Source organism: Phyllostomus hastatus, unplaced genomic scaffold (genome assembly GCF_019186645.2).
Source record: "Phyllostomus hastatus isolate PE091 unplaced genomic scaffold, TTU_PhHast_1.1 phas_scaffold_182, whole genome shotgun sequence".
NCBI lineage: Eukaryota > Metazoa > Chordata > Mammalia > Chiroptera > Phyllostomidae > Phyllostomus > Phyllostomus hastatus.
Window position 1 is genome coordinate 8,121,760 of NW_025334013.1, and position 24,173 is coordinate 8,145,932.

The 24,173-nt window shown below is 53.8% G+C and overlaps 1 protein-coding gene and 1 non-coding gene across 2 annotated transcripts in view; one reads left to right on the top strand and one right to left on the bottom strand.

Annotated features, from left to right (window-relative positions):
• The window catches only part of KAZN (kazrin, periplakin interacting protein), an 826,597-nt gene that overhangs the window by 320,933 nt on the left and 481,491 nt on the right, over positions 1-24,173 (top strand). The gene's annotated exons all lie outside the window — the stretch shown is intronic.
• On the bottom strand, positions 19,201-19,365 carry LOC123832383. Its single transcript, XR_006788041.1, has one exon. It is a non-coding gene; the product is annotated as a small nucleolar RNA U85 (small nucleolar RNA).

The window sequence follows — 24,173 nt, forward strand, 5'->3', positions numbered from 1 at the left end:
TAAAACCCAGGTAGATCAAAAACCTCGATGAAAAAATAACCCTTTCGATCTTTTTTTTAAAAAAATGAAACAAAATATCTTTACGTCTCCAGGCTACAGACAGGGCTCTTAGTAAAGACCCTTTTTTCTCCCCACTTAGAAAAGTCAGCAAATAAAACAATAAATTTTGTTTATTTCCACGACAAGCCTTTCGCGAACAAAGTGAAAAGACAAACTACAGACGGGCAGGAGATATTTGCAATAGGTACCTGAACAGGGATCTGGCGCAGGTAGAGAATTCTCAACCCATCTGAAAAAGAGGAGCAGCCACGAGCAGAAGAAATGGAACAGGAAAGGAATGTGCCTTGGCTGGGCCGGTGCGCATGGGAAGAGAGACTCGACCTCATGACCTCACGAGCAATGTGGGAACTGCAACCAGCAACAAGGGGTCATTGCACAGCCCCCCGCTGGGGAGAGCTTAACGCCAGGCAATATCAAGCACTGGGGAGGGGGTGGGAAAATGAGAACTTGCATACGATGCTGCCATCGGGACAACTTCCTTGCTGAGCATTTCTGCAGAATCTAGTTAATATCTAAACCGAGAAAGTGCACTCACCCTGGGCCAGCAATTCCATCCTAGTCCTGGACCGGAGAGAATTTCCCCGACATGCACCCAAAGAGACATCCATAAAGATGTTCGTTGCCGTGTTGTTGACTCTTGGAAAGGACACAAAAACTTAGAAACAATTTCAATGTCTATACACGGGAGAAAAACAACGGACTCTGTTCATAAGATGATTGCTTAACCACGAAAGGAATGCACTATTGAAAATTATTAAAAAACATCGTCGTGACTGATGAGAAAACCCAAACTGGGGAACGAAACACATGACCACGGATGAAAACACGTCGTCACTGGCGTGAATGTACGTAAAAGCGTGCGGGAAGGTGACTTAAAGGACACTCAGTAATTTTTGTAGGAGACACCCAGTGTCCCTGCGCTCTCCGGAGCCCGGCGTTTTGTCCCGTTAATGTAAAGGGGAGTGGCAGCAAGAGCACGTGCCCAGACTCCCCGCTGGGAGGGCTCGTCTTATCAGGTGCTCCTGGGCATTCTGTTTTTTTGCATTGTGTTAAAGTAGCTAAGAAACCTTCACCTTTGCGGGGCGGGGGTGGGGGGAGTAGTCGTCTGGGCGCACAGGTGCGCCCCACTCAGAGAACCCCCGAGTCCCGCGTGAGACGTGCCTGGCAAACTCGGGACTCTGCCGACCGCCGCTCGGCACAGATGTGTTGTCATAACGACAAACACGATGATTTGAAATGCAGATCCTTCTCCTTTTGCTCCGATAGAAGCCAGGGAGGAATGCAGGACACTTTGTATTGGACCTGAGCCTGGTGGAATCCAAATGTGCAATTAGAAATTGGTTGGATGCCCGGGCAGAAAAAAAAGTGTTATGATTTATGAAGTAGCCGAACGAAGAATCAGATAGGTTTTCAGGAAAGGCTGTCCATGTAGATTACACAGTTTGGACACTTATAAACCCTTTTTTTAAAGCTTAGGAGTCTTGGAGGAGTATTTTTTGTGTTGTGTTGGAGAGGCGTGGGGTTGAATGGATAAACGCTCTGGCTGTAAAGTCCAAGAGACCTCCTTCGCCACTTCCCAGCTGTGCGGCATTTGGGCATAACTTGCTGTGTTAATTAGGGTTCTCCAGAGAAACATAACCAGTAAGACGTGTATCTATACACTGAAAGAGAGTTATTATAAGGAATTACTTCCCGCGACTGTGGAGACTGACAAGTCCCAGGACCTACAGAGTGAGTTGGCAAGCCTGAACCCCTTTGGTGGGAAGACAATGAGGCAGAAGGAATTCTCTCTTACTCAGGGGGAGTGTCAGCCTTTTTGCTCTCTCGGGGCCTTCAACTGATTAGATGAGGCCCACCCACATGGGGAGGGCAATCTGCTTTATTCGGTTCCCTGATTTAAATATTAGTCTTATCCAAAAACACCCTCACTGAAACTCACACAGAAATGTTTGACTGAATATTGGGGCAGCCCAAGGCCCAGTCAAGTTGACACACACAATCAACCCATCACACTTGCCTTCTCAGGGCTCTGGGTTCCTCATCTACACCATGCAGCTAATCTTAGTAAATGGCTCATAGAGTGGAAGCGAGGGGAGAATGAGTTGCGGGGTGTGAAGGGCAGGCGGAGGAGCTGGTACTGACTAGGTGCCCAGTAAACATTTATCAAGTGAATTAATGTGTCGAACTCAGGATGGAGTGCAGTCAGACTTTGCGTTTCTCATTCTCTTGCCTTTCGTGTATAGTTTCACTAGTCATGTGTAAGTATTGAAGCAATGGATGTGGTTGCTTTTGTGCTGTATGGAAACGGAGGCTTCGGAGACTTGCTTTGCTCCCTCGGTACCAGCTGGCAGCCTTCACCCTCCCCTGGGCACTCCTCTCTGGCTTCCGCATTCTGAACCATGCTCCTGGGAATACCCCTGTCTGCGGCCGCTGGGGCGCCGCTAAGGTTATCTCCGGGACATGCTCGTGGGGGAGGGATTGCTGGGTCACAGGGTATGCAAGTGTTCCATTTCACCAGGTCAAGCTAAATCGCTCCCCAGAGTGGTCAGTCTGCCCTTGTTGAATGAGGATGTGATGATCGGATACCCTCCTGCAGCCGGCCAATAAAGGAGGTGTTTATAAAGACTCTCCAGCCACCGGCAAAAATAGTTCATGATGTCAGTTGCAGGGAAAGAGGGGATACAAAGTTAAATGTGATCACAGTCCCATAGAAAAGGAAGGTGGGTCAAAGCAATATATTGATATGATTGGCATTGTAAGAAAAAGCTTGAACAGGGATTGCAATCAGACAGACCTGGGGTCAAGTCTTCCCTTGCCCACCACCTGCCTGAGACTTTGAGCCAGTTACCCGACCTCTCCATGACCTTGTGAGCCCATTGAAAGTGGGACTAATTAATCCCACCTTGTTCAGAGTGTTGCAGAAACTGGATTCATGCATATAGTAAGTGCTCAATAAATAATGGTCAAAAAGAAAAAGAAACAAAAACAACCCCCAAACATGCCTTTAAAAACCGGACAGATAGGCACTAGCATGATTACTGGGGCTTATGATCAGTCTTCAACGGTGAGTGGTTTCTTTTTTTCTAATGTTACAGCTCTTGGAAAGGGAATATATTGTTTTCAAAATTAGAAAATCAGTTTGTTTTTTAGAGATCCCCTTATCTGGCGCTTTGTGTGGATTCTACCTGCTACTTTAATTCACTCTGTACACACCTGTCAGCTCAGTTTACCACCCCATGGTGAGCCGGCGGGTGGACCTCCTGGACTGCAGCCAACGCAGGCCGGTACCTGGCTCCACAGGCCCCTTCAGGCCAGGCTGGCACAGGGCGACCGCGACCCCACGTAAGGACCCATCAAGCTGAGAAATCCAGTGATGTGATTGTAATGCAAGTTCTATGCACACTCTTCCACTCCCAACTTTTGCAGAAGCCTGGGTTTCTGAGTATCAGAGTTTGTGCACAAGAACAAGGAAAAAGTTTAAGCCCACGGGTCAGAGGAACACATCTTCCCCAGTTCTCTAAAGCATCGTGGTCTTATTGTGAGTGTGTTCTGGGCATGAGCGTGGTCTCGTGAGAGTCTGCAGCTGTGGTACTTTCCTGTATCCTCCCAGCAGATGCTTACTGGCAAGTGACTCACCCTGGGCCGCGCATTGTACATGCTGGAGACACAGTGGGCCGAGCCAGGTGAGATTCCTGCGTCGTCTATCCTAGGAGGCGTGGCGGCCACGAACAAGGGCACGGAGACGTGATCGAGGCAATTATAGATCACGATCAGTTCCATGCGGGAAGCGGAGAGAGTGTGGCAGAGAGTAATGAAGCCATTCTACGAAAAGGAAGTCCGCAAGGGCCTCGAAGAAGAGATGATATTTAAGCCAAGGAGGATGCAGAAGAGCCAGCCAAGGGAGGTGGTCCAGGCAGAGGGAACTTTTTTGACGCAGAGACTTTATCCAAGGAAGATGGTGATGGGGTCCAGGAACTGTTGGAACGACCAGCATGGCTGGGGGATGGCACGTGAGGAGGCAATTCTCCCACACAAACACTGGGAAACGCTCGACAAAATGTAGCAGACATTACTTCCGAAGCACAGGTGAGCTCCCAGGAAAGTAAAAGTGTTTCAAGGGAGTGAATAAGCAAGCAAGCAGAGAGCCATCTTAGGGACAAAGGAGCTAGAGTTTTTAGCGCCTAAAAAGGTATAGAAACTGAGGTCTCAGACTCAAGGGGGGTGGGCAGTGAGACACGAGAACCTCCCCGTGAAACCAAGGCCCCCGCCCCACGAGAGCCCAAGTGGGGAGAAACTACCTGTGCACCCAGGGAGACAGCAGCTGAACTCGTGTTATTTGGTCGAGGTTCTGTTAAAAAAAATAAATAATCCTCTGAACACTAAGATAAAGAATTTACTCTCACATACGTTTAGGGGTTTAAATTTCTACTTCCCAGAATCCCCCAGCTCAGAAGGGAAACTAACGTAAGGAATCTAGAAGAAGCGAACACGAAACGTCCGGAGAAAGACATACCGCCAATCCGGGTCACACACGTTCCCCATGGATGGAGCCCTCGCGAGGATGAGCGTTCAGTCCCAACTCATAAATGCACGAGGAAGAAATCACAGTAGACCGAAGAACTAGATACTCCTTCTAGGAACTTCAGATAAAAGAACTATCTGAAACACTACAAAGCGTGTCTGAAATAATTAAAGCGTAGAAGAAGCTATTAAAAATAGAATATGATAGTCGAAGGAGGATAACACGGCAGATTTTTTAAATAACAGTAGGCTCTCTAAAGAAAAATAAAAATTGCCCCAAGTGCCTCAGACGAGGCATTGGCCGGCACATTAGTCAGATACGAAAAGAGAAGTGAAAAACTGGAAGGTGGACGTGAGTACATTTCTCAGAATATATTGCATTAAGTAAAAAAGTGGAAGACATGAGAGAAAGGTGGAATGAAATAGAAAAATTAAATGGAAGTTCAGTTTGCTTATAGTAGGAGATCCAGAACTAGGGAATAGAACGAATTCGTGGAAAAGAAACATTCACATTTATTATGGCTGAGGATTTTCAGAATGTAGATGATAGACATGTAGAGTCGGCTGAGTAATGGCTGCCCAGTGACATCCAGGTCTGGTCCCTAGAATGCTTAAATGTTACCTTATAGGACAAAGAGTCTTTGCCGGTGAGATTAAGGTAAGGATCTTGAGACGGAAAGATGATTCTGCATTCTTAGGGGGGGCCCTAAATATAGTTGCAAGTGGCGCTGTAGGAGGGAGGCGGAAGCCGATGCCCTGCATAGACACAGAGAAGAAGGCGCCGGAAGTGGGGCAGAGAGGGGTCGGAAGAGGCTGGCCTTGACCCCTGGGGTGATGGGGCCGGTGACCGAGGGATGCCAGCAGCCCCTGGAAACTGGAGAGCACCAGGGACACATGCGTCTCCAAGTCCTCTGGAGGGAGCATGTCCTTGCCAGCCCGGTCACTCTGTTCTAGGGCACTGATTTGGGACTCGGGCCTCCAGAACTAGAGAGGAGGAGAACTTGTTACAAGTCACCGAGATTGTGGTAATTCGTTACAGCTTCCCCCTGAAACAATACAGCGTGTATGTATGCATTGGAAATGCACAGCACGTTCTAGACGGGGCAACTAAGAATCATTCTACAGCCAGATACACAGTAGTGAACCTGGAGAAGCAGGATACAGGGACGAGGCTTTGAAGCATCCAGAGAGGAAAGTGCGGGGACATCGAACAGAGAGACAGAGTCTTTTTTTTTTCAAAGGGTTATTAGGATCCAGAAGACAATGGGAGACTATCGTTACATTGCCTACAAAGACAAATGATCGTTCGATGTGAGGGCACAATTAAGACATTTAAAGCATGCGACATTCTGGAATCTTGTAGAAAGGACTGCGAAGAGGTGAACTTCAGAAAGAAAGATGAAAAATCCAGGAAGATGGAGTGAGATGTGAGAAGCTACACCAACCGATGAAACTGGAAAATGCACATTTAAATATGAACAAGCATCCACTGTATACCATGACAATAGTAATCATAAAATCATGACTTGGAGGCCATAAAAAAGAAGCTTGAATTAAAATACCAAATTGTAATAAAAATCTATGCAGTCTGTGCTTTTATAAGAAGAACACCTAAAATGACAGAACTCAAACACAGAGCAAGTGGAAAGTTAAAACACAAAACTTTTGGGGGGGAGGCTGACATTCCCCTACAGCCCCACAAATAAACACGGAGTCGTGAACTTGTATGAGGGCTGGGAGGGGGTGTCCTGAGGCAGAACTGACCCAGCCTGCAAGGTCAGGAAATGCTCCCCTAGGAAAGGGACCTTTGAAATGGGACCACAGTATGTACTGGGGGCTCATGGTGTCAGCCACCCCTCCCTCTGGCTTCCTCAGGCAAATCACTTAAGTTCTCTTTGCCTCAGTTCCCTCCTCTGTAGGATGGGGGAAGTAACCGTTCCTGCCTCTCCGTGTTGTTAAGGTGTTTAGTGTGCGCAACACATTTAGGGAACAGAGGAAGCGCTATTGTAATTATTTTCACAAAGGCTGTCCCACCCCCCTCAGCCTTTTGAACAACTGTAAAGAGACAAAACGAAGAGCAAAGCCTTCCATATACACGCGCGCTGTGTGTGCATGAGTACTGTCAGCACGAGTGCCAAGTGCTGTCCGTGTCGCACTGGTGGGCCCTGCTGCGGGAGGTTTGTGACCTGGGGAGAATGCGGCTGGGTGTGCGTTTGCGGTTCACCGAGCAAGTCCACCCTCATCGCAAAGCAAAATCACACGGGCTCCTTCACCCCACGGTGGCACTCCAGTTCCTAAGTCCTCGTTAACGCCCATTACTGCTCAGATCCGTAATGGATCTCTCGTCAATGAACTTCAGACTGTGTCCTTCCGAACGCATCCTACTGCAGTGGACCACAGCTCAAGACCTTCAGGGTGGATGTCTTTCCAGCTGACTGTTGGCAAGGGCCATACTCGACGGATTCGATAAACGTTTGGCCGGCGTCCTTGACGTGTGATCAATCAGGTTTGAACGAGGGTGCTGGCACGGTTGTAGCCATGTTCTTCGTAAGTCTCAGGTTCCGGTTTGGGCCAAGTCTAAATGCCATACGTGATAACTTACCTGAATCAGAAACTGTCGGGAGGAATGAACTCATTCAATGAGGCCAAGTTAGCACGTTCTCTGCTCTTGATTCCCGAATGACCCTTTAGGATGCTAGCTCGGAAGTCTAGATGAATAAATAAGCTCAAAACAGCCCAAGGTTTCAAGTGAGCGAACGCATAAGTTACCTAAGCATCCAAGCAAGGCTTGCCCCCCATATTCAAATGTCCCTTTGACCTAGAAACTGTGATTTTTTTCAAGAGAGTCCCTGCCACGTCTTGTTATAAAGAAGGTGCAAAGACATGAAAGAAAGAGAAACATTCAATTAGGTCAAACAAGAATTCGGCGCAAATAATCGTTACATTGAACTCTGGCTCTTTTCTAAATCCTGCAAAGCCTCCAAGCTCGTATTTACGTGTTGTATTTGTACGCCAGCCATTCTTCCTCCGGACGAGGGCGCAGCTCCTGGGCCCAGGCCAGCTCACCCCTTTTCCTTTCCACGCGGTAGCCACGACCGTCTCAGTGTATCTGTAAAGATTTAGGTCTCTTGCCAATACCTGGGGGTTCCTGTTGGCTTTTGCTCTCCCATTGCGAGTCGTACAGTTTTATGATCCATTAGCAAAGCGCTAGGCGATTGGATCTGAAGGCACAAACAGAATGGAGAGGATGGTCCCCTCTTAAGAAGAGCCCTGTGACATCCCATCAGCGTCTCCGAGGGAGGGGCCCCACATGGCCCCCACCCAGGTCGCTGTGCTCAGTTCACACCAGGGGCTGAGGGCAGAAACATTCAAACACCCAGTTATACCTGCTCCCTTTTGCTCTCATTCGGGTTGAGCAGAAAGTGGTGAATCTCTGAAGTCAGACGGACCTGAGTTGGAAGTCCGCCTCCACCCCAAATCTGCTGTGGGATCCTCAGCAAGCCCCTTCACTTTTCTGGAGCCTCCATTTATACATCAACTAAAAGAGGGAGGGGTCTCTTTTCCCAAAGGGTTGGGAGTGGCTTAGATGGGATACAACAGAAGCAACTGACTCTGAGTAGCAAAAGATATTAGCTAAAAGAGAGTAACTTTCCCTTTCCGAAATTAATGGAGAGGCAACCGTTGTGGTAACAAATGGAAACAATCGTTTGTGTCTGAGGAATTCCTGGGCACCAGTCCTGGGGCTGGGAGCTTCCTGTCACGTGACCCTCACTCCAGCCACCTATAAGGTGAGCATTATCGTCATCAACATCATCACTTCTGTCAAATAGACTTGGCGAGGCGAACTCATCTCCCAGGTTCTCACAGCTAACAGAGCAGCAGAGCGAAGACATAAACCCATTACACTCTGAGTAAAAGCCAGGTTCCTCGCAATGCCCACAGGGCCCCCGTGATCTGACACCCCCACCCAGCTCCTTGACCTCCCACTGCATCACTCTCCTGCTCACTCAGTTCCAGCCACACTCACCCGGCTGTTCCTCAAGCCTATTGGGCCTCAGAGCCTTTGCACGGGCTCGCTCTGTCTGCAGTGCTCTCCCCTGTGTGACCACCCAGCAAACATCAAGGAACTTACAGTGACTTTCCTATTCAAAATTCTAACACTTCCTGCCTCCACCCTCTCTGCCCCAGGCCCTCCCAAACCTTTTACCTTGGCCAACCTTTTCCCCCTTTTTCATTTATCACTCTCTAACCCACTATGGGATTAACTTATATATGTTTATTGTGTAGGTGTTGAGTCTACTAGTTGGGAAGTTCTTCTAGAGCAGGGAGCTTTGGCTCATTGGCATATCCTCTGCACTGGAGCAGCACCTGATAAACGCACATGGTAGGCAATGAAGGTTTGTAGAAAGCACACATTAGTGGAAGAACAATCTGGTCCTCCAGGTCTTAAGTGCACCGCACAGCCTCTGTGCACAGCTGGGGCCGACATCTTCCATCCATGATGTCACTCTGTCCAGTGGGAAGTCCGGGCAGCAAGCAATTCTCTGTAGCCTCCTGGTATCCCACATCGTGGGGATGATACAGGAGTGGACCGGACGGCTGGCACTCTCTGGGGGGGGGGGCGGTCATCATTGAACTGGAGGATGAGACACACAACTCAGACAAAGGATGAGACACTCGGTTCCCTTGTGGGTTGTGTGGTACAGACTCTGAGCCCCGCAGACGCCCAAAGCAGGGTGCAAGCCCAGGCAGTCCCATTGGGGAGGGATGCATGGAAAGGACAGGACTAGAGCTCGGACTTGAAGGGTTGGGGGTCGGAGGAAAGGAGGGCAAAGCCCATTGTCAACTGAGGAACTTTTTGGACCAAGGCTGGAATGGGCGGGTGTATGGGAAGCTCCGCCTCCCTGTCCTCAGACCTCGGCTCAGATGCCCGCTTCTCGGGAAATCCCAATCTGGACACGCTGCCCCCCCCCCCGGCCCCCCCGACCTCAGGCAGATTCTGCAGCCACCGAGCCAGAAAACCGTTTCTTCTCTTCGGGGAAGAAATCATTACAATTGTAATTATAAATGTCCAATAAATATCTACGGAGTGACTGGACAAACACACACACATGGGTGGGTGGACAGAGGAGCGAGCCGTTAAAGAACAGAGTCTGCAAAGAGGGGCCAGCACGTCTGAGCCAGGCGATGCTGTTGAGAGCGCGTCAATTGTAGCAGCAGCAGCTCTGGGCCTCCAGGCCCTGCCCGGCGCTGGCCGTGGTGCTGCACCGTGTCTCCGAGTAGCCGGCAGAGAAGGGCATTGGATTCGTGAACTTATCCGAGGCCAAACCGCCCGTAAGCAGTAAGCTGAGGGGCCACACGGTCACTCAGCGCTGAGCCGCTCCAAGCCCCTGTCTGGAGGGTCGGTGGGGAAGACGCGGGCAGATAACGGGGCCCAAACGACGGCGTGAGGAGCGAGGTCTCCCCGAACCTCGCGGGAACCCATGACTTTCCAACGTGCACACCTCTCCCCCTCAAGTCCCAGCGTGTCCTCACGAGCCGAGTGGCAGAGGAGGGTGGTGGGAAGCGAAATAAACGCCCCCTTGAACGTCCCAGAGGGAGGGACAGCTTTTCCTTATAACCATCGAGAACGTTGCCAACCGGCCCCACGTCCACGAAACCAACTGCGTGAGCTGTGAAGCGCAAGTCACAGTTCCGTTCTGGAGCGGTGGGGAATGGCAATTTTTTTCCCTGCCAAGACAGAAAAGAAAGGCTGGGGGCGGGGCCCTCTGACATGACTCGATGGGCCATGGCGTTTTAGGGCACGACGCTTCCAGCCCGGGTTCGGTGCAGCCAGCCCCGGGGCCTCGTCTGCTCCCGGCAACACCTGCGTGGTTTCCGTCCCCGGCGCACAGGTGACGACGGGGCTCCTGGCGAGTGCCGAAGTGCCTTGTCCTTCAGCTCTTTGATGCGGTGCTGTGATGGGTGTAGTTTCTTGCACGTACCTGTGTGTGCGTATAGGTGGGCGTGCGCACACACACAGAGACAAAAGTCTTTCTCTTTGTTTTCCTTAGACCTCACAACGCTCCTCCTGTAGCCCCATGTGTTGATGTTTCGTGCTGTTTTCCTTAGAGATGTCATTTGCTCTCCCGACACAGGTCGTCACGTGGAGTCCCGTGAGCTCGCACCTGTGGGACGGCTCCCCCAGTCAGTAGCCCCCACCTTCCCCAACGCCAGGCTGTCTTCTGCCTTCTCGCCTCAGAGTTTAGTTCTGCCTGTTCTAGAAACTCCCTTAAAAATAATTGTAGGGCGTACACTCTTTGGCAGCCGGTTCGTTTCACTCAGCTGAATATTCCGAGGTTCACCCGTGTGGTTCATTTTATCCAAAGTTCAGTGTTGACCGAATGGTTGCGTCTCCCCCGAATTCACGTGTCGAAGCCCCAGTGCCACAGGGTGAGGTGTTTGGGGATGGGGCCTTTGGGTGACTGGGGTCAGATGAGGTCAGGGGAGGGGGACCACCCGTGGAAGGAGTGAGTTTATAAGAAGAGACGCCAGAGGGCGCCGACGCCCCCTGCCCACGCACACGGGAAAGGCGGCGGGAGCTGAGCAGGAAGGCAGCTGCCTGTAAGTCCGGGGTGGAGCCCTCATCGGACCCCCATGGTCCAGCCCCTTGATCTGGGACTTGACCTTCATCTTCGAGCCTCCAGAGCTGTGAGAAAAAAAATGTCTCTTGCTGTGGTATGTTATTATGACAGCAGCCCAACCAGACTCCATTTCCATTCCGTCCTGTGGCAGAAGTCACTCCGGTTCATTCATCCGTCCTCTTGGCCACAGTCATTCGGGTTATTTCCAGTTTGAGGCACATGCATAAGTCTGCTATGATCAATCTCGTACAGTTTAATTCTTCTCTCTGTGCTTCCTGTCTGGCCTCCCACACTGCCTGTCCCCTCCCTGGCTGAGAATTCGTGTCTGAACTTGTGCACAGTCCCCTGATGCCCTCACAGGGGCTCGTCTTAGAAGGACGCTCGGGCCAGATGTCCTCATCCCCAGGTGTGCTCACCTGCGCTGCCCTCACCCCCACGGCCCACCCATCAAAGACTGTAGCTGCCCCACATGAAAACCCCTCCCCAGCCTCTCGTGTCCGTGGCCCTAGAGGGAGGGGAACAGGAGGAGGGGGAGAGTCAGGAAGGGAAGCTGCAGTGCACACCCCCCCTCCGCCCCTCCATCCCTGTAATGGCTGACAAATGTCCGCAGGCCTGCAATCTCACCACCGTCCTTCCTCCCGGCTCAGCCGACTCACCACATGCATTAGGGTGATGGCTGTTTGTGGCCCTTAATGAGCATCCACTGGGAAGAGCGCCCTCTGAGCTGTCTTCCAGATCTCAGCTCGGCGGCAGAGGTGAGGGCGGGAGCAGGGGGCAGGCCGAAGGCAAGGAAGAGGAGAGGTGTGTCGGCGGATCGGTATTTCAGAGGGGAGCTGTATTTTGCGGGCAAAAGGAAACGCGCCCATACATAGCACTTTGAAGTAAAAATAAACACGAAATGACAGAACGCCCCCAGCCCTGAGGTCAAAAATAGTCCAGTAATTGATTCACGGGGTGAGATGCAAGGACACGGAGCCCTTCCATCACTGGAGCTGAAATGCCAGCTGCTCAGGCCCCCCCTTCACCCCCCTGTCAGCTCCTCTGCACCCCACCCCGCCCCAACCGGAGGAACCCGAGTGGTGTTTGAGACACTCCTGCACCCCTGTGATCGTGGCCGGCAGGTTGTCTCCCCTCTGGCCAGATCACAGGGGGACAGGCACGGGACCAGCCTGCAGGGTGTGCCCCGTGAGAGGCTCCCAAGGAAACCGGGCTCTGCCATGACGGCTGCTTCCTCCCTGAGGCCTCGCTGCACCGCGGGCGCGCCCCTTCGAGAAAGCGCACTGACTCTCGGCTGTTCTCCGCCGGAACCGTCTGCCCGGGACGGGGGATCCATTTGGCAGAGGGACCCGGATACAGTGAAGTTCCACTGATCAAGGACATCCGTGACCTGGCGACATATTTCACATCTGTCTGGTAACCTAGTGCTGGAGATTCTCGTGGAGAATGAAAAAGGGAGATTTTCCTCGGGGTTCGGGGGAAGAACTTTCCCCACTTCTCCTCATTGTGTCATTTCTGGGGGATTATGTACTCTCGGGCAAGACCAGTTCTAATGCCACAGGGCCACCAGCAGGCGCTGACTGCGTCACTATAGGTAGCTGAGCCGGTCCCTGCACAGCAGGACGTAGAAGTTCTGTGGGGAACCCTGGTGTGCACTGGGGGTTTAGGACACAAGGCCGGAGGAGAGAGGGTTTCAGCGCACGGAGCAGGGTGCGCCTCGGGCGTGACCTGAGGATGCACCCAGACCAGGGTTCTGGCCCCGCTGCCCCACCCCCTGACCTTGGCTGGGGGGAGGATGGGACCTTCTGCACCAGCCCTGTCTCTCAGCCACCTCTGCCCCCTGTGCCCTGGGAGGAGGTTTATCGAAACGTCCTGAAGGAGGTGCAGGTTTTCTCCAGAATCCAGTGTGCGTGGAGCCTGACCACCCACAGCCCCGAGTGGCACCCTCGACGTGAATGGCCTCCTTCCATCCGAGTCGGACGCTGCTGTGAGCTCCACCTTGCAGAGGAGGGACCTCACACACACACACACACACACACACACACACACACACACACACGGTCGGACCCTCCGTGGAGGGTCTCTCAGGCAGAGGGTGGTGGAGCCAAGGTTAATAGACGCTGATGTAAACTCAGCTCTCACTTTCGCTCTAACCTGAACCTTAACCCTAACCCGACCTCGCTGATAACCTGACCCTGAACCTGACCTTACTGCCGGACTTACACACAAACCCTCACCTCAAACCCGACTCTACCCTGATCACTAAACCTGACAACAACAACAGCAAAAACACAGATTAGATGACAGTGGTGCTGGTGACAGCTAGTGGCTCTTTGTACCCGGAACTTAGATACCCTTTCATGTTTAAATCTTACACTCTTTAAATCTTAAATGCTTAAGAGCCAGGTGCTACTCTTACACCCATTTTACTGGGAGAAAAACCAAGGCCCTCAGATGCCGAGTCACCTGCCGAAGGCGAACAGCCAGCCAGCGCCAGGAGCAGGGTCTCAGGTCCGTCTGATCTGGGGCCCGTTTCTCAACCAGCATGGGCGCGGAGACACCGCCGGCATGCTCGGCTGTTTCTAATGTGGTTCTGTTATCATTATTTTTTGGTTCTGTTTTTCTGCCTCACCCTTATCTCTTCTCCTCGACCACCCTGGATCGAGACCCTTTGTCCTCCAGGGGAATTTGACCAAAAACATGTGTCCTTGTCCTCCTCCGTGAAGCTGCATCTGAAACCACTCAGGTTCCCTTGACGCGTCCCAGGCAGAGCCCGTGTGGAGACCCGGGGAGTCAGACAGCCCCGCGTCGCCTCCAGACAAAACCCCGTCAGCCTGCGACCGGGGCACGGCTTCCTCCAGCAGTCAGAGGCGTCCTGGCTCCCACGCACAGCCCACCGCCCGCCGCCTGGGGCTCGGGCCTGCTACCCGTCTGTTCCTGCTCCTCAACGCCGGAGACGCGAGCACAGTGACAGTCGTGAGGATAATTTCCAGAACAAAGCTAGAGCAATGTGCATGTTTACGGGCCTCCCTTCCCTTTCTAGCCCTCGCCGGGGCCAGCGAGCCCTTTTCAACCACCACGAGAAACGGTGCTTCATGCCGGACACAGAGAACTCATCTGTGTTCTGTCTCTCCCTCTCCGCGCCCTTGGCCGTCAGGAACGAGGCATTGTGAAAAATGATGGTCCAATTTTCCCAACGTGATCCATTTGCCGTAATTTTTTTAAAAGGAAGAAAAGGAGGGAGCACCGTCAAACACCCCCTCTCCTGTCCCCCTCTCCTGCCTCCCCCGGTCAGAGTCCACGTGCCGGAGGACTGGCCGTGGCCGCGTGCCCGACAGCCCCGATCAGATGGACCCCAGGCGCCAGGACGCGTCTCCTGCTGCAGTGCATGCGGGTGGCACAGGGCGGCACCGGACTTCAAAGGGAGCACGGTACCTCCCCTCTCGCAGTCCTGCCCCGGCTTCTTAAAAGAAGCCAAGGGGACAGCGTTTGAATGACAGCCAAAAGGAAGATGAGGAAGAAAGAGGAGGAGGAGGAGGCAGAGGAGGCGCTGCTGTCCTCGCCAGAGAGGGGAGGACCTGCGCCCTTTTCCTCGTGTCCGAGGCGAGCGAGTAGCACACCTAACCGGTTAGCTCTGATCGCAGATTTTGCTCCTTTTTTGTTGCCCTCCCACCCCCTGTTTTCCCCGGTTAAGCTCCGAGAGAGAACTGGAAAAGGCTTTATTTCCCTGAGGCTGAGGACAAGTGGAGAAACACAGCCATCTGCCCCCCCGTCTGCGGTCACCGCTTTGTGGGCGCTTCGGACGGCCGGAGCCCCAGTCCGCAGGCACGCTCCGTCTCCGTGTCGGTCTATTCCGCACGGACAGTAACGCGGGCCAGGCACCGTCTTCTGCGCCGGCGACGCCTCCAAACAAACGGAACCGAACCAACGTTCCTGAGCTCGGGGGCCGACCGTTTAGTGAGACGGGACGTTCAATAGACAATAGACTGGGTGCTTGGTGCGCCGGACGGAGAAGCAGAGGAGGGGACAGGGAGCGTGGGTGTCAGGAAAGATGCTCGAGGGGGTGGGGGAGGAAGCCACGAGTCCTCTAGGCAGAGGACACAGCCAGTGCAAAGGCCCTGGGGCAGGCGGCCTGGCGCGTTCGAGAAGCTGCAAGGTGCCAGGGTGTGGTTGGAGCATGAAGGGCAAGTTGGGAGGTCAGACAGGAGCCGTGAAAGTATCAGGGAGCTGGTCACGTGGGGCTCTGCCAGCCACCCTGAGTTCCCTGGCGTTCACTGCGTGAGGTGGTCTCTTAACCTTATGCCAGGAATGAGAAATTATTATAGTCAGGGTGCGTTTGCGATGTGCTGGCTACACACCCTCCGCATCCCCCCCGTGGCCGAGGAGACTCCCAGGAGCGTTCTCCGCGGCGGGGCAGCCTCCTCTAGAGCCTGCTGCCGCCCCACGGAAGCCCTCGGTGCTGGCAGGTCCTGCACCCTCTGCGAGAAGATCTTCTGTCTCTATTTCCTCAGCGAACGCACCCAGCCTTGGGCCTTCATCGCCCTCCGTGTCGGTCTATTCCGCACGGACAGTAACGCGGGCCAGGCACCGTCTTCTGCGCCGGCGACGCCTCCAAACAAACGGAACCGAACCAACGTTCCTGAGCTCGGGGGCCGACCGTTTAGTGAGACGGGACGTTCAATAGACAATAGACTGGGTGCTTGGTGCGCCGGACGGAGAAGCAGAGGAGGGGACAGGGTGTCTGCCCACGGCCAAGTGCACACACCCAGTGCCAGCCCTTCTCCCGGACTCCAGGTGCAGACACCCAACTGCCCGCTCCCAGTCCCCACCTGTGTGATAGGCATGGTCTCAGAACATCCACAGCTACACTCCCGGTTCCGGTGTGAGTAGTCCAACCCGGTACACCCGGCCCGCCCCTCCCACAGCCTCCCCACCTCAGAAGACCGCAGCCTCCCCCCGACCCCCGCCCCGAGCTGTGCAGGCGTCCATGACCCCTTCCTTCGGTTGTTCATGCCCCACGTCCACACCATCCGCAAGTCCCGTCGGCTCTGCATTCAAAGCATGGAGACCTGACCCCGTCCCACCGCCGCCTCTGCCACCGCCCCGGTCTGCACCCCCACCGCTGGCTCTTGCTTTGACCACGAGCACAGCCTCCTAACTGAGCCACCGGGCCTTACGCATTGAGACTCTCTCCTCAACCTAAAAGCCCAACGACCACTCCTGTGCTCAAAGCCTCCACGGCCCCCCTTGTCTCTCAGAGTGGGAGCTCAGGCCCACAGCCGCACTGTCCACTCAGGACCTGCCGGCACGGAGGGAGGGCTCTATGTCTGTGATGTCCAGCGTGGTAGCCGCAGGCCGCACGTGGCTGCTGAGCACTCGGAAGGTGGTCAGTGCTGCTCCATTCCTTTCTCGCTGTAATTAGATTACACTTAAGCCGTCCTGTGTGGCTGGCGGTGGCTGCCCCGCTGCACAGTGCGGGCCCGCCGGGCCCTAGTGAGTCGGCCCCACCCTTGGGCTCTTGCCCTGTCTTTGGCCTCTTCCCCTGTCCCCCGACTCGCACACCCGCCCTGTCCCAGCCACGCCGACCTCTTGTGTTTGCCCCTCGGAAATGCCAGCCTCAGCCCCGCTCTGGGCCCTTTCCACGGGTGTGGTTTCTGCGTGGAAAGCGCCCCCTGGACAGCTGCGTGGGTGGCCCCTGGCCTCCGTCAGGCCTTCTGCTGGAGCCCACCCCACCTCCCACCGCGTCCGCTCTCACTCCGCCTGCCTTACCCTCCTTTCCTTTTTTACTTTACTGATCACCTGCCAGCCAGTGGCATCATCACTTGCTTTTCAGGTCTGTTGTTTTATGTCCGCCCTCTGACATGCCCGCTCGTCCAGGGTGGCCACCGCTGAGTCACCGGTGCCCTGGACGGGGTGCTCAGTGCCTGTTTGTTAGGAGGACTCAGTCGGGGAAGGCTGACCCCTCCCCGTGGCGCCCCATATCCTCTTTGGGGCACACTGATGTCTGTGGCTTCCTCCTGGAATGCACAGCTTCCCCAACTCTGTCCGCACATCAGCTAATCGGAGAGAGCCCGCTCCTTGCCAGCCTGCTGTCCGGTGCTGGGGACGCCGCAGGGGCCAGGGCAGCCAAGACCCTGAGCCCTCAGGGGGCTGACCTTCACTTCAGGACACAGACGCTGAGCAGCACACAGAGAAAGCAAAGGTGTAATCAGCGTTGGGTAGGAACGAGGGTCAGGACGGAGAGCGTGGAGGCCTGTCTGAGGGAGGAGAAGGGCCAGCTCAGTGGGACCCGGGCGGGTGTCCCACGCGGAGGGAAAAATGAAACAAACCGGAACGGCAGACGCTGAGGGCCCTGCGGGGAGGGGGACTGAGGTGCTAAGCTCACCGGGATGCGATGCAGGTGACACCGGGGTGCGGTGAGGCCGCCCAGCAGAGACGGGCCCCGGGGCCGCCTGAGCCTCAGGCCTGCCACTCCCTCTTCCGTTCCTGAAGCTGGCTTTGGTCCCTGTCCCCGTTGAGTGTCCAGAATGTCCGTATCCTACAACATCTGTTTCACGGCACGCTTTCGGGTGAGATCTTACGCAGAAGCCCCAAACAACCGGTGTGAGTGGAGCTGTTCCCATGGCAGGTGGGAGTCCACACCTTTCCCACCCCTTCTTGGGTCTGCTGAAGGCCCCTCGGGGATCTGGGTGAACCCCAAAGATTCCGGGAGCTTTAGTTAGAAGCCCCCTGCCCGTGGCAAACACGGCGTCAGGAAGCTCGGCTCTGCCTCCTCTGGTCTGCGTCTGTGCGAGACCCTTATTGCCACACGCAGACTGTCACCTCCTTCCTGGTGGGACATGTCCTCTCTGACGTCCCCCGACAGGGCCCTGAAGCATGGATTATTCTGGAGAGGATGGCACCTAGCATGACTCTCTTAGTAAACGCCGGGCGTTGGCTGCCCCACTCTGTCCTGTCCCGCTTCCCCCTGTCTAAGACTTCGCTGAAGAGCAAGTTTTAACACAAATGCAGACTCCACAGTCGGGGGTGGGGGTGCTTAGAAACCTGTTGTTTTAGCCCACGTCCCAGGCGACCTGCGTGCAAGGAGTCTGGGGAGCCCTCTTCATGCGGCGCTGTCTTGAAGGACATGCAAGTCACCCGTCGCGTGGAGTGGTCCCGAGTGGAGCCCCACCTCCAGTCCTCTAATTAGAGTCGTGTTATTTGTTGAGCCGTATTCCAAAAGCAAGAAAGACTCCGTGCAATTCAAGGGTCAGGGTAGGAAGCTGGCATTTCAATTAAAAATAATCTGTGATGGTGTCAGATTAATGTCATTATCTGAGGGACAGTGAAACTTAGCTCGAGGTGATGTTCTCCATGGTGGGCCCCCACCCCCCCACCTGCCCCCATAAATTACCGGGGTGAGGGCTCCAGTGCCCCGTCGCTGTGACAGGGGATGCGGAGCTCTCTGTCGACAGCCCTGGTTTGTGTGGCAGAGAGAAACCGTCTCCGCGGGCACGAAAGGTGGGGCACGTTCTGCTCTCCTCCTGCTTTGCGCACTCACTTGTCAATTCCTAGTCACATCATCTGTCTTCTGTGTGCAGACGGCTCCTCAGGCAGGAGCCCCATCCTGAGAAATCGAGAACCTCCCAGCCCCATCCAGCATGTGGCACGTAGCAGGAGCTCAAGGAGAGTTTGTGGGTGACTGACTCAGTCACCATCGGAACCGGCTACGTCGCCGGCATGGCCCAATGTGCAAAGTGAAACTGCAGGCTCAAACGCCATTAAACATTTTCAAACATGACTGAGACTTTTGAGACGGCCACCGCAGAGCATGGAACCAAGCTCGGGGATCCCCCGAGTGTGAGGACAGTGGGTCCACCCAGATCACACGTTCATGAAGCCTGCCTGGGTCATCATTGTCTTTTCTTCCCCAGCCACCCGATGGCCAGACCTGTGTTTCACGTCTCAGTGGCCACAGTGCAAACCACATAACTTTTGGGACTCTCCATACTGGTCCCACGAACACGCCCTGCCCCTGCTCTCTCACCCCAGACACCCCAACTTCTTCCTGGCAGCAGGGAAGAACCCTGTCTACGGGAGAGAGGTCGCTCCGAAGCAGGAAGGACTTCTTGTTGGCCCGCCCTTCCAGGGAACACACAGACCTCTGCATCGCCCCTGCACGGCCTGCGACTCCCCCGGACCCCCACACCGATAAAGGCAGGGGCCGCAGGTCTACAACTCTAACAGCATAAAAGCTGTCCGCTGCCTCGGAGGCAAAGAGTGGCTCAGACGGCCTTCCTCTTGCCTGCTGTTGGCTCACCCACCGCCCCCCCCCCGACCCCAGCCCCCAGCACCCAGCACCCAGCCGCCCAGCACCCGCTGAGCCGCCAGGTTGTAGCGGCCTGTTTCCTTCTCAGCGCCCCTGGTGGACTGAGCGCCCCGGGACAACAGGGGCCAGGCGTGAGAACCCTCAGGGACTTGAACAGACCCTGGCACATTTTCAGCACTTAATTAGTGTTTGTTTAAATGGCTGCAAGGAAATTAATAAATTAAGCCCAGATGGCAAAGTTGGCTTCTTATGGCTTGTGACGGGGTGTTTCAAACCATCTTCGGAATTATCTTCCATGAGAGCCCTGAAAGTGTATTTTAAAAAGCAAAACACTGAAGCCATGTTGAACCCCTGTTACATCTTCCGGAACCTTCCTTTCCGCTACAGGTGGTCCTGGGCGCAGCAGCAGCAGCCTCACCTGGGAACTTGTTAGAAATGCAAATTTGCAAATTCTCAGGCCCCTCCCCAACCCCACCGAGTCAGATACTATGGGGGGCGGGGTCCAGCGGTCTGTGTTCCCACAAGGCTCCGGGTCATTCAAACGGCCCTCCCCTGACAGGACCAGACGGTGCCCCGAGGAGCACAGTTTGGGAAGCAGGACTTATTACAGCATTCTCTTCCAGGAACGCTTGGATTTAAACACAAATTAATTGTTTGCAGCAGCAGCAGCCTTGACAATCTCAAAGAACTTAATTCTGTTGTGGTGTTTTACCTAGTAAGTCAAAATCCCGTAAGGCTGGTTCTTGATAAAGACATTTATTTGACTCAGCTAAGAAGATACTTGGGTGAGAATAAGAGAAAAAAGGTGAATGCTCATATTAAGTGTCTTTTTTTTTAAGGGCTGTTTGTGGGTGTAAAGCTAGAAGGCGAGTTAGGGAGAGAGACATATACGGTAAAGGAAATACTGGTGTGTGACCTAAAGCCCTACCAGAGGTGTGACCTTGGACAAGTCAGACTGTGTGCGCCTTCATTTCTTCACCTAAACAGACGGAGATGCATGCGGGGCTGCCACGGGAGGCCGGGCGGGCTGTGCTCTGCACAAGGGGACCGGGCCAAGCGGAAGGCTTTGCCCCCTCCCAGAGGAAGGGGCATGTCTGTGGAACTCACTCAGAGACACCCCACCAGCCGGCCCGGCCGCGTCTCGGTGATTCCTGGCCCTGCCTGCCTCGTCAAGTTGTGAAGATCCCAGAGATGGCGAGTGAGAAGCAATTTCACAACTGCAAGGGGTGGTATGAATACGAGAAGATAGGGCTTTATTTTGGTCGTTGCTGCAGCAACATGCTCGTATTTTGACACTTCATCCAGCCAGGCCTACCAAAGGCCTGATATGCTCACGGAACACAAATCACTCCCATCCGCAAGAGCTCACGTGGCTGGCACGTGAGAAACCAGCAAGACCTCTGTGTCTCAGGACTCTGCGCTCCTGTGGAGCTCCCTGCGCCCATGAAGGTGCTGCCCCTTTATGAGATCATCGCAAAGGCCTGGCAGAGACCTGTCACAGTCTCTAGGATGCTGTAGCTAAACCTTCGCCACCAGCTGGTCCGGTGCTCAGTGGTAGACCGTCAGGGGCTCTGCTGGGTGGGGCCAAGCCGGCCTGGGATGGGGGAGGGCCCCCCACACAGAACCCCAATGCTCTTCAATCGGGCGGTGGACCCTTGGAGGGGACCCCGGCCTGGACTCCGTCGATCTCATGCTGACGAGGGGAGAAGACCCTTTCTGGCCTTTGCATTGGGAGCGCAAATGAAATTCTTGTGTGAACGCAGCCAAACTCCCCGTCGACCTGCTTCCTTCAGTCCAAAACCAATGCATGAAATCGAGCACCAAAAGCACTTTTTATCCAAGCAAACTGTCCTTGCTCATTGCCACCTTGTGGCAGCTCAGCACTATAGCACCAGCTGAGGTGAGCGGACACGCACCTTTGGGGCACTTGGGACATTTGTAGAATTTTCTGTCCTTGGGATCGCCCCCTTTGTTTTCTCTTCCTCCGTCTCCCATTGGAGAAACAATTAGCGCATCTCACTGAGGTATCTGGGTAATCAGGATGAACTTGGCCCAGGCCCACCAGCCCGGTCTCTCTCCAGCCCCCACTTTTCCTTCCACCCACCCTGCCCCCTTGACATAAAACCTTGTGAGGCTCCTTGCAGCCACCAAAATGTTCTGGTTTTCCCCAAGAGGACCTGGGCTCCCCAGGGAATACACTAAAAATAGGCCTTATTTTGTATTATTTGTTTTGCAAATCAAAACTCCATCTCGGGCCCCTCCCCTCCGGGCTCCCAGGGGAATGTCTGCACTGGGAGATAAGGTGGCTGGGTGCCTGCAGGGCTTCCGGGTCTTTAAACACGGCTTAATTAAGTTCCAGCCAACAGGCGACTTGGGCAGCGCGCGGGCTCTCGGGAGATAAGACACAAGACACATCCGGAGATGAAGGGCAGAGCTTCAAGAGGCAGTGAAATAAATCAGAGGCAGCACAGCCCATTTGCAAATGCAAATCATCCTGCCCGGAGCCCTGCCCTTGGCTGAAGGAACTCAGAAGCCTGGTCCTGGGATGAGGGGCTGCTGGCAACTTCTGCTCCTTCTCCACGGCTCTGACGGCGTGGCGTCGGAGCGTGGGAGTCACTGGGATGGGAAGGGCAGGCTAGCTGTCCCCACTGCAGGGGAGCGAGCGAGCCTTCTCAATCCCAGAAGCTGATCCCCAGGGGCTCTTTCCTCCAGAGCCTCCCGCGCATGGAAAGGGCGTGGTCTCTCTTTGTGACCTGCGCCCGCCCGGTGCTGCCTTCCTGAGAATTCTAACCACATTCTGCCGTCTTCCAGGGGCAGGATTTTTCTAAGTCTTTTCACAGCAGCTGCCCGCCCCCCTGTGCCGTTCTGCACGTCGAGTATGAGTTCCCAGGGCTCTGGGGCTCCTTCGTGGCATATATATAATGCAATAAGTATTGTATGTTATATATGTTACCTATGTTATATATAATATACATTATATGTATAAATACATGAGCATAGCTCCCATGCAAGAAACCATAACTGTTCCTTGACTCAGTGCTGGGTAAACTGAAAGCATCAAACCTGAAGGAATGTCGTCGCCTCAACTCCTTTGCTAATGGCAGAGTGTGCTTGCCTTTGCCAAGGCACCTAGATCTTAGCAGTAGAGTTCTTGACAGATTTCCTGGCGTGTGGTACAGACCCAGAGTAACTCTCACACTTGGAATTCACCAAAAACCTCTATAGACTCTACAGCAAGTCTTTGAATAACATCGTTTTGTTAAAATATTGATGAAAAAAATCGATTCCCAGCCAGGTCCACAGGCTGTGTGGGGTCGATGCTCTCCTTGGCCTCTGGTCCCCCCAACCCCCCACCCCCACCCTGTGCCCCGAGTACCTGCACAGGAGGGGAGCTGATGTGTCGGAGGTGTTCCCCTCGGAGTGAGTGAGGGTACGTGTGAGTGTGCCCTGGGGTGGAAGGGCCCCAGTCCCCCACCCCCAACCCTGGGCTAGGACAAGCGGGTCGGAAAATAATCATCTAACTTGTTTTCATTCATCTTTCTTAAATGTATGTGAAGCTGACATTTCTTTCGATTGTTAATATTGGAGGTGTCCTGGGTCTTTCTTTAGGAGCTTGGCGGTGTTTTCGTGACCAGAAATATGCTGTAGGAACTTCACTCTTGTGCATATCAATCAGCCTATGGTAAACTGCTTTCCTAATAGGCCATTTTATTTAAAGGCGTGATTTCCGAGCACCTAGGGACAGTGCTAAGTGAGGGCTTACTCTACATTCCTGGAGGAAACTGGTGTCAAATCCACTGGTACAGTGAGCTTTGCCCTGTGGTTTCTTTGGAGTCACCTGCCCTCTTCCTCTCCAAAATCCACAATTTGCCCGCTGGGCAACCTTGAGAAGCGCATCCTTTCATCTGCCATCTCTGAGCTTCCATTTTCTCCTCTATTGGAAGACAGTTTCTGGGGCCTTTAGAAAGCCCTGGTATCTCATCATCCATATATTTACTATGCAATTCATTCCATTTTTTAAAAAAGTCTGTTTTGCTTTCACCCAAGAGAATTTATGTATCAACCCATGGCGGGTCTGGATGGCAAGGACAGACCAAGGGCACGCAGCTCCAGGGCACAGTCACAACAGACCTTCAGGACCCGGGTTTATGACTGTACAGCAAGGCTCTCCAGGTGTAGCAAGCGGCCATTTGGCTGAAGCAGAACCTTGAAACACGGGCACCGTGGCAGAAGCATGTGGACAGCTCTGCACAACAGCCTCACCCCTGAGCGCTTCTCCGCTCACAGGTGCACTCTCGTGAAGTTACCCTTGGCCGAATTTGATGGGGGAAATCACACGCTACACTGAGGCCCGGGCATCACGGGGTTCCCAGGAGAATCGGGAAAGGGCCATCTCAAGGTCTGTTGCTGGGGTCAAAGACTTAAGTGCCTACAGGCACCAGGCAAGTGACAGTAATGAGAAAAGCAAGTCAGGAATTAATGTTTTACAGTTCCCCTTCTCAGTGAATTATGTGCCTTTTTTTTTAGCCTGCTTTTAATTTCCCCATCTTTGATAGAAACATGGGCAGAGGGAAATATTTCTCCATTATAGGAGATATTTTTTGAAGGGCTCCTTAGCCATAATGTAAGGGTAATAATTGAGAATGTAAATGTTCAATTATTGC